Raw genomic sequence first — 11,111 nt, forward strand, 5'->3', positions numbered from 1 at the left:
GATTTTGTTCTCAGGGAGGGCACCCGAGCTGAGAAAGTCCGCGAGGGGAGTCATCCAGGAGGCCGGGCTGTCTATAGCCAAGACCTAGACCCGGTCAACGCTTTTATGCTTGACTACCTCCACCAGCACTCCCTTGCTCAGGTGAGCGAACGAGGAGGATGCCAGTTTCGACAGGGCGTTCGCACGCTTGTTCTGTGACCTCGGCATCCGCTCGATTTCAAAAGTTTCGAACAGGGTTATCGCCTCCCGTACCTTAGCCAAGTACTTCTTCATGACGTCCTCCTTGGCCTCGTACTCCCCGCGGACTTGGTGGACTACGAGTTACGAGTCGCTCCCGACTTTGATCGCGGTTATACCCATCTGGTGGGCTATCCGCAGTCCCGTCAATAGGGCCTCATACTCGGCCTCATTGTTGGATGCCGGAAAGTCAAATCTAAGCGCGTAGGTCAGCTCTTCCCCGGTGGGCGAGGCAAGCAGCAGGCCGGCTCCGCTTCACTCCTTACTCGAGACCCCGTCCACGAATAATTCCCACGGCTCTTCCGGCCGTACGTCCTTGGGCAAAGAGATCGGCTCAGCCATGGACAAACTCGCCCCCTCAGTAAGGAAGTCTGCCAAAACCTGAGTTTTGATAGCAGTACGAGGCTGGTAGCCGATGTCGTACTCGGCCAGCTCGACGGCCCACTTGGTCATCCTGTCCGAGACCTCAGGTTTTGTGAGTATCTGTCGTAAGGGCTGATCAGTCATGACTACAATGCTGTGGGCCTGGAAGTAAGGTCGGAACTTCCTGGCGGCGTGTACCAGGGCAAGAACCAATTTTTTCGTCGGCGTGTACCGCGTCTCCGGCCCCTGTAAAGCTCGGCTAACATAGTATATGGACCTCTGAGTCCCCCTGTCCTCCCGCACCAAAATCGCGCTAACGGCCTCGTTGCAAGCAGATAAGTATAGGAACAGGGTCTCTCCCTGTTCCGGGGCGGTCAGAGCAGGCAGTTCAGCCAGGTATGCTTTTAGGATCCGAAAGAAGGGTAACACCCTCACCGCGGAGCGCGAGAGGAATCTATTCAGGGCGGTCATCATTCCCGTGAGCCGTTGGACCTCCTTGACGTTCCTCGGAAGGGCTATATCCACGATGGTCCGGAGCTTATCCGGGTTGGCCCGAATCCCCTCTCGGGAGACCAGGAAGTCCAGGAACTTTCCCGACCTAACCCCGAAAGTACATTTCTGCGGGTTCAACCGCATCCGGCTCTCCCATAGAATGTTCAAGATTTCACTCAGGTCGAGAACGAGCTGCTGGTCGGTTCAGCTCTTGACGATCATGTCGTCAACGTAGGCCTCCATACTCCTGCCGATCTGAGCCTGGAAGAGTTTGTTGACCAAGCGCTGGTAGGTAGCTCCAGCATTTTTCAATCCAAACGGCATTGTCCGGTAACAGTATGTCCCTTCCTCAGTGATGAAGGAAGTCTTTTCCCGATCTTCCTCGGCCATTTCTATCTGGTGGTATCCCTTGAAGGCATCCAAGAAGCACAAAACGTCAAAACCCACAGTAGAGTCTACTAACCTGTCGATCCTCAGCAAGGGGAAGCAGTTCTTTAGGCAGGCCTTGTTAAGATCTATGAAGTCCACGCACATCCTCTAGGACTGGTCCTCCTTCTTCACCAAGATCGGGTTGGCTAGTCAGGTCGGGTAGTATACCTCCAGGATGATCCTGGATTCCAGCAGCTTGCCGACCTCCTTCTTGATCACCTCATTCCTTTCTGGGGCGAAACTTCTCTTCTTCTGCTTCACTAGCTTGAAGCGGGGATCTACGTTAAGGTGATGGACGGCCAGATCAGTTGGAATCCCGGGCATGTCCTCCACCGTCCACGCGAATACCTGGGAGTATCCCCTTAACAGGGCCTTCAAACCCTCCTTCTCCTCGGAATGTAGCGATGCGCCAATGCGAAGGACCTAGTCAGGCCTATCTTCCCTCAGGGGGAACTCCTCGACCTCGTCCTGGGTGCTCAACTGCCGGGTCTCCTCCCCTGGAGTGTAGGGCTCCAAGGTGATCGTCTGGGCGACCACCTCTCCTGTCCCCAAAGTATGGCCAAGTAGCAAGCTCTGGCCACTTCTGGATCGCCACGCACCTCGGCTACTCCTCCCGGAGTGGGGAATTTGACGCTGAGGTGGAGCGAAGAGGGAATAGCTCGGAGGGCGTTCAAAGCAGGCCGACCCAGGAACACGTTGTACGGGGATTGTTGTTTGACCACCTCGAAATTGACAGGGATGGTCCGGCATTTGGGAGCCTGCCCTACCGTGACCATCAGGGTGATCATTCCCTCCGGGTTGACGGGTGGTCTGGTGAAACCCACCAGGGGTGTCCGAACTGGAGTCAATTGTCTGTCCTCCAAGCGGAGCTCTTTGAACACCCGGTGGAACAGGATGTCCACCGCACTCCCTTGGTCGACGTACACCTTCTTCACCCGATAGTTATTGGTAACGACGTCTATCACGATAGGCTCGTGGTTCCCGGACGCCAGGGGAACCGCATCCCTGGACCCGAAGGTGATCTCCTCGTCCATGTGCAAGCGATTCAGGGAGTCTTCCTCCTCGGGGGGAGGTCGCCTGTTTTTCCGAGCTGTGTGGCTATCCCCCCCGTGGAATCCCCCAGCGATGGTATTTATCACCCCCGCTAGATTCTGGGTGTTCTGGTCGGGGGAGCTATCCCGAGGAGCGTCACGCCGATCAGGGTGATCGCGACCCTGGCTCTCGTCCCTGTCTCCGCGGTAGGTGCGCCCCGACTCCGGGCCTGGCCGATCTTGCCGCACGAATCGTCCCAGTAAGCCGCGCTGGATCAGATCCTCGATCTCCTTCCGCAGGGTCCAGCACCCCTCTGTGTCATGCCAACGTCCCGGTGGAAGGCACAGTACCGGTCCTGGTGTCGTTTGTTCCGAGGCGTCCCCATCTTAGGCGGCCGTTCTCCCAGGCCCTCCGCCTCCATGACGACTAGGATCTGGATTCGGGGCCGAGTCAGGAGGGTGTAGCCTTTTTCCGGAGGCATTGGCGGAGCTGGGGCTTTCTCCTTAGAAAGCCGGTCAAAGACGTTTTTCTTGGCCGGGCCATCCTTGCTCTCAAACATATTACTAAAATTCTATTATAAACCAAAATTATGAAAAATTCAAAATATGATATTAGAATAATGAGAAATTTATAAATTAACATGATAATTGAATATGCTATTAAATTACTAATAAAATTTACTTAAGTCATATTTTTAAGTTTTATAATATTATTATTGCAATCAATAATGATAAATAATAAAATATTTACAGAATGTAATAATTACTATATAAACTTAAATAATAATAAATTAGACATAATTAGAGTTTAGAATTTAAATAATTGGTATGGTGTTAAAAATATTGTAAAATTTACCTAAGTCATATTTTTAAAATTTTTAATGATAATGCTAAATTGAATAATAATAAATAATGCAACATTAAACAATATTTATAGAATGTAATAATTAGCAATAAAATGAGAGTTTTGATAAATATTTCACCCATCAATGCACCTCTTGCCCTTATATCGCGGAGTGGTAGAACAATCACATTTCTAATGAATTCTCTTATGTGGTAGATCTTGTCCTAATTGTAATCGTTCGGACCTCCGAGGTAGTGCATGAACTTGTTCAGGTGTTTGATCATCATCATCGTCAACGGAGGGATCGAATACCGGAGTTTGACCGCATCTAGGACAAGAACCATGTATAGACGCTCTAAAAGAAGCACTAATGGGAACACTGTCGTCGTCTTTATGCAAAGCAGGTGAGAAACCAGTCGAGATCCCTATAAAATGGTGCATTTGATCAAGATTATCCTGAAACTGAATTTCTGGACACATCGTTGTATCAATCATTGTAGACGACGATGCAACAGCAGACGTATAACCAAATACGGGTATGGGAGTAGGTGTGTCACTGAAATGACCTCCAAAAGCTGGCACAGTAGGAGGTGTGAAGAAAGCTTCATTATGAGAAAAGTGTATGCCAACAGGTGGATCGTAACCGGATAGTGATGAAGTCTGCATTATATCTTCGTCCGGAACATAAACAGCATGCGTAGAGGTGCTTCCTCTGCGACGTCTAACTGCTTGTTTCTTACCACGGACTTCCCTAGGTAGATGCTCGACAGGCATCTGAAAAGGGGCAGCAGAAGAGGCAGATTGACTAATATATTGACGAACAAATGGACCAGCTACTGTTTTATGTCCTAGATTCAGGTACTGTAATGCGCCAAATGCCTTCTCACGAATGGCTATTAGTCCCGGATGAGCACACTGCGTTGGATTTTCGGGATCAAGATACATCCCACAGATCGAACCAATCCGAGACATCGAATCAACCTAAAAAAAAAGAAATTTGTATATTATAGTCATATTATATGTTAAGAAATAAACATGCAATGTGATTTAATTACATAAAAAGAAAAAGGGTTTAATAATTTACCAAATAGTCAAACTGTCCCCCATCTGGCCGATGAGTATCATCTACTACTTGTCGTGAAACAGGAGGTGCTATATAGCGTACAGTAATGTTCTGGTACCATACAATGTACTCATTTGAAGGTATTAATGGATCGCTGCGATATCCACTAACAACCGATTGAGCATGACGTTCCCAATATTGCACCCAATGACTATGGTACTGGGCCCAATCCTTTCCGGAACAGTCTGAGCGACCTAAAGAATGTAATTTCTTATCCGTGTTTGTATCGACGGAGGCAGGTATCAGTTGAAATAACCCAAATTGTCGTAGTACCCGTTGTGGAAAGTGAAATTCCACAACCTCCCAATATATCCATGGAACTACTGACCGCCATATGTGCTGTCCGGCTGAGCAATAAGCGGGGAGCTGTGCAATAAGGTCGGTAGAATATGGCTCCCAGATAAACTATGACAATAAATTAGTTCAAGTAAGTGCGATTATAAATACATATTCAGAGTTTGCTATCAAAATTGTATATTAGTTTGAGTACCTCGTCGGCTCCCATCTTCATGAGTGCATCACAAAATAATGAGACGACATGCGATGGCACATATCTAGTTGTACGTTCTCCTGCCCAACGACCACCTCTGGGAAAATTATCGCCTTGTACAGCAGGAAACAAAACGGTCGGACGAATCCTGGGCATCCTTTCCCATGCCCATAACTATAAAAAAATATAAAATTTTTCACTAAAAAATCACTATTAAATGAAATATGGACGTGCAATGATTCCAAAATTATGCATGCAGTACCTGCAAAAGCATGTGCGGGCCAGCTGTGCAGCTTGTGGTTGCGTAAGATGCTTTACAGAGACGGGAATATAAACAGGCAAGTGTGGCGCTGCCCCAACTAAAATTACTCAAAGCCTCTAGGTCTCGTAAGTAATCCAACCAGTGGCAACTTACAACATTTCCACACGTGTCGGCAAATAATTGCCCAGCAAATAAGATCAAAATGTAGCATCGAACATGCTGTCGAACTAATTCCTCCGGTGCATCATCTGGAAGAGGCTCGTATTAAAAGTCAAATATTGGAACAAGTTTCAACCTTCCATCTTTAAAGTGTCGTGCCTCAGGTCTAAAACCTAGAAGCTCCTCGATCAATTGCTTCTTGTGTGCAACATTTCTATTTCGATCAATAAGTGTCACTGGTAATCTGTCGACACGTAGACCCTATAATACCTACACGTCCTGTAAAGTGACTGTGGCCTCACCAATAGGAAGATGAAATGTGTGGGTCTCCTGCCTCCATCGCTCAATAAGCGCTGTGATCAATTTCAAATTACCCTGCCTGTACGATCCCCCAAAAACCTATTACACGAAGGTAATTTGCTATCCGAGGATTCAACTGATTTCGTACCAAATCCCAAAAAAAACCATCAGCTCATTTTATATCGAGCTGACTCTCTTACCCTAAAAACACGGCCTTCGATCGATGTATATCCTGCAAATATAATACGCCATCTTCGTGCGGACCCTATATAGGATCGAGCGTTTGTCTAGGCCAATGTGACATGTTTAGGATAATCTGCACAATCAAATATTTATTAATAGTCAACACATAGTCTCAATTTTATTAAATTGTACGTCAGCAATAGACATATAGTCAAAAACTCAAGCAAATAACTAACATAATACATAAATAACTACAACACAACCTTTAACTAAATTTTCATTCCATTCAAGATTTTACACATGAAAATGACTAGAATAAGGGCAATTGGAGGCGTTGTGGCCTGTCTGTGAACAGTGACTACAACGACGAGGCGCATCGGGACATCGACGATCCATTTGGTTATATATTCTTGCAATGGCCTTAGGACCGGGTCTCTTTTGTTTAATTCTTCCTACATCATAGTTAAGTCGCAACTCCGAAGAGATCCAATAAGCTGAATCCGGTAGAGGTTGAAACTGTCCTTGAAGCGAAGATTGCCATGCTGAAAATGTGTGCACGTGACCTACCAAATGGTACGGATTTGTACCCGACCTATAACAAGCTGCAAATACGTTCGAGCATGGAAATCTAAGCTCAGCCCACTTGCCACATGTACATGTGCCATTCCCAAACTGAATAATCTGCGCATTGCCACCTTTTCTATTATCGCATCGACCAATAGTAACGCAATAAATTCCACCTCTATGATCATATACTTGGACTGAGTGTGTCCTTGCTTTTAGTTCATTTTCCAAAAATGGCTTCCATATTTCTTTCGGAAAAGCATACATGGTGTTGAAGGCCAATTTCCGCTTAGACATAAAGAGTTCAACAATTTGATTAAAAGTGAACTGTACGCATGCTATTATTGGTAATAATCGAGCATTGCACAATACATTGTTAAAGCACTCAGCTACGTTCGTCGATGTGTGGCCCCACCGATATCCCCCATCCTTGCATAATGTCCACTGTTCCGGTTTCATAGAACCACCATTCAACCATTTATACGCCTCTTCATTTAACAACCATATTTGTTCCATAAATGCCTTATATTTTTTGCTTGATTTGCTGCACCGGCAGCCCACATAAGATCCTTCAATCTAGACAATGATAATTAATCGATGATTAAACTCATATTTAGTAGGTATTCATGCTATGTATTCCGAATGTAATATTCAAAAATATATATACCTTTGATTTCAAAATTTTTGGGCAAAGTTGCTCTGCACGTGTACTAAACAGTATCGGTGCATGGCCAACGGTTCTTTCCACTCCGGTAAAGTATTCATAGCATGTGTTATGTCTTTGTGCCTATCCGAAATAACGCAGATATTTTCCACCTCACGGCACACATGACGTCGCAAATGCAACGTGAATCATGTCCAACTCCGATTTGTCTCTTCATCTACAAGTGCGAATGCAAGTAGCCACTGCCGATTGGAAGCATCAAAACCAACAGCAACCAATAATTTTGCTTTGTATGTACCCTTCATAAATGTGCCGTCAACACAAATAACTGGCTTAAGGTGTCGAAATGACTCGATTACCGGTCCAAATGCCTAAAACACGTAATGAAAGATGATGCATCCAGTACTACTTTGCGGATGGTGCTCCCACTCAACAACTGTTCCAGGATTGGCTTTCACCAATTCCTGCATGTACATAGGGAGCGCAGCTATAGAAGTTGGCCAATCACCATACACAATATCAATCGCACGTTGCCTAGCATACCATGCTTTTTTGTACGAAACATCCGTATCAAAAGCACGTTTAATGCTCGTTTGTATTTCTTTGATGGCATATAACGGACCATTCTGGACGTGATGTATTATGTACTCGGCTATGAGTTCCGAACTCAACTGTCGGTGGTCATTGGAATTCGAAACTCGCACACACGTGTGTTCCTTCACAAATGTTACAGTTTTCCACATGTTATGTGTGCATCTTAGAGTGGCTCTTAGCTGCCAATTGCATGGAAGCGAAGCACTATGGGACTTGCAGCGGACATACCAAGTCATCGATTTACTTTCTCGCACTTTGAACTCCCTGTTGTGTTTGATCGACCAAAGTTTGACAGCTCTCTGCACGTCGTTCTTTGTTTCAAAAACCATTCCCAATCTAAGCTCCTTTGTCCGCTCATCCCACACATTGTACTCCGCCGAAACTCCTTTCTTAAATGGATCAAAATGCAGTGAGGCTTGCACACCTTCAAGATCATTTAGTTGGGCTGGTATATGATATGAGGTCGATGGACCGGCAGCCGATTGAACCGGTGGATTGTCAGATTCTTCATCTATTTGATCCTGCTCATCATCGTCCGAATCATCACCGTCTGGTTCTGGTTCCGTGTCTTGATCAACATTAACTCCTTCACTATCTGGTATGGTCGATAGAATTGTCGGATTGAAAATTTCCGTTTGAGGCAACTCATCAAAAGAACGATTTATCATCCTTGCACTTTCAGTTACCTCAGTACAAAACATACTGTTTGACTCCTTTTCAAAATCATTCTCGAGTAATGATGTTTGTCCACCCTCATGGTCACTTTGAATATGATAGGTTCGTGGCTCTACTTCTACATATATCTCACATGCCGTGTGTGGTGACATCAACTTCATATGATATAGTGTATCAATGTCATCTTCGCATTCCAATTGTACTCCAGCAAATATGTTTTGGCCAACAGCATTTCTAAACCATAGATTCAACTTGCAAATATTCTGATCTAATTGCATGTAGGTGTACACTCTATCCACCAATTCATCATAACTTATTCGATGTTTCACTAAAACAGCTTTTTTACACCATGGAGGTTCATATGCGAATGATCCTCCGGTCTCGTTTATTCTGCCTCCTCAATAAAATTGAAACACCAATGCAAGATCCATCGACATTTTTTCCTTAATCTTACGAATATTTTTATGTCAACTTATTTCTTTTAACAACTTATCATAATTACAAATATTAATGCAATAAACGTTTTCATTGGTAATAGCACCACTAATAAAATAATCATCAATATCAAATAAATAAATAAAAATAAATTTATCAAACAAATAGTATTATTCACATTATTAGAGTAATGATTTTCTTTAATTAATCATAAGTATTATTAGACCATGCTTGTAGTACTGTAACTTATATTTTTAAAACTATTAGTATTACTTATTGTTTATTATTCATATTAATATTACTAAACTATAGATTACTAGTACTGGTATTATTAATGTATCAATTAATATCTCACTATCTCATATTGTATTATTGTTATTTTTACTATATAATTTTAAACACTCAGTATTTACTATTTATTATTTATTATTTATTATTTATTACTTACTATTTATTATTAACTATTAACTATTAACTATTTATCATTTACCATTTATTATTTACCGTTTACTATTTACTATTTACCCTTTACTATTTACCATTTACCATTTACATTATCAGTTACTTTTTACTATTTACTATTTATCATTTACTATTTACTACTTACCACTTATTATTTACAATTTATTATTTATTATTTATTATTTACTATTTAACATTTATCTTTTATCTTTTATCACTTACTATTTACTATTTACTATTTAACATCTACCATTATTTACCTTTTATTCATCATTCGCCTAAACGACTACTGCATCGATAAAATTAATTCTAAAATCCGTCAATAAATAATCTTTAAAAAACTTCTTTAGTAACCATAAAGGCTAACCTTATCATTTGACTGTTAAATAATCTTAAATGTAAATATTAATTCACCTGCCAACGATTATTAAATGTTAAAAACTATCACCGTTTATTCATCTGACCTTTAATATCAATAAATAATCATTTAATAATATATCTTACTATTAATAGTCATTATTAATTCACCTAAAAGACTTGTAGGCAAACCATAAATAAATCATAAATAAAAGACTACTGCAAACCATAAATAAAAGACTACTGCAAACTATAAATAAATATCTCATTCCAGAATTAAATAAATGTAAAGTAGCATAATATTTAGAACTTAACATAACTGCAAATATAATACAAATATTATTAACAAAATTATTAAATAAACTAACCTGGTCAGTGATATGTCGTTTCTTTACAAAATTTCTTTCCGATCCACCCCTCAAATTGTAACGTTGCTTTCCTGAATCATCGTCTTAATCGATCAGTTATTCTCGAAAATTTAGGAGAAATATAAGATGAGGACCACCAGAAAGGGAAAGCTAAGAAAAATTTGTAAAAACGATGAAGAAGAAGATGAGGACCACACCAGAAAAAGAAAGAAAACGAAGGAAGTGTGTTTTCTCAAGTGAATATATAGAGAAGAGAGAAATGTTAAGGTTGTCCGTAAAGATGGGGCAGAATAGCTATTGTCGGCAAACAAATAATTGTAGTACTGCATTGACTACAAATTGTTTTTGACTAAATACTTAACTTTGATTAGTTTAGTTTAAAAAAAAATTAGTGCATGGCCGTTGGCCTTTTTTATCCAATGACAACCATTGGATATGTTGGGTTGATGGGGTTGACGGTGAAAAAATTGTCACCGCAATCAAGATTTGCAGTTTTATTTTAAAAATATTATTTTTCAATTAAATTAAGCCATCTCACTTTAAAGAAAATATTTTGATCGACAAAAAAAAATTCTACTCGACGCCGTAAATCAAATTTGCTGCGTCAATAAAAAAAAATTTTTTACGCCGCAAATCAAGTAGCAAATACGAAAAAATTTATTTAGTGCCTCCTCTCCGCATGAAGCAAATAATTTGGCCTCAAACAAAAAAGTGAAAAAGTAGTCTGACATATGAAAAAAAAGTCAAAAAGTACTACTCTTTTCAGTCCGCAAATAATTTTGGTCTCAAGCAATAAAATTCAAAAAGTCATCTGACATGTCAACAAAAGTCAAAAGTTGCTTCTGACGTCCTGTAAAATCATGGTCAGGCTTTAAGGCCCTTTCGCGGCTCATGAAGCGTTGTTATTTAAAAAAAAAAAAAAAAAACCGAACCAAAAAATGAAACCAAAAAAAATGAAAATTAAAACTCTTTTTTTCTAGTCGCCTCCACTCCTAATTGCAGCGACCCCTTAACCAGCAAAACTCCCCACACAACCCCAATTTTGTGAACTTTTTCAAAATCGACAATATACTAAGAAA

Source organism: Coffea eugenioides, chromosome 1, assembly GCF_003713205.1.
Source record: "Coffea eugenioides isolate CCC68of chromosome 1, Ceug_1.0, whole genome shotgun sequence".
NCBI lineage: Eukaryota > Viridiplantae > Streptophyta > Magnoliopsida > Gentianales > Rubiaceae > Coffea > Coffea eugenioides.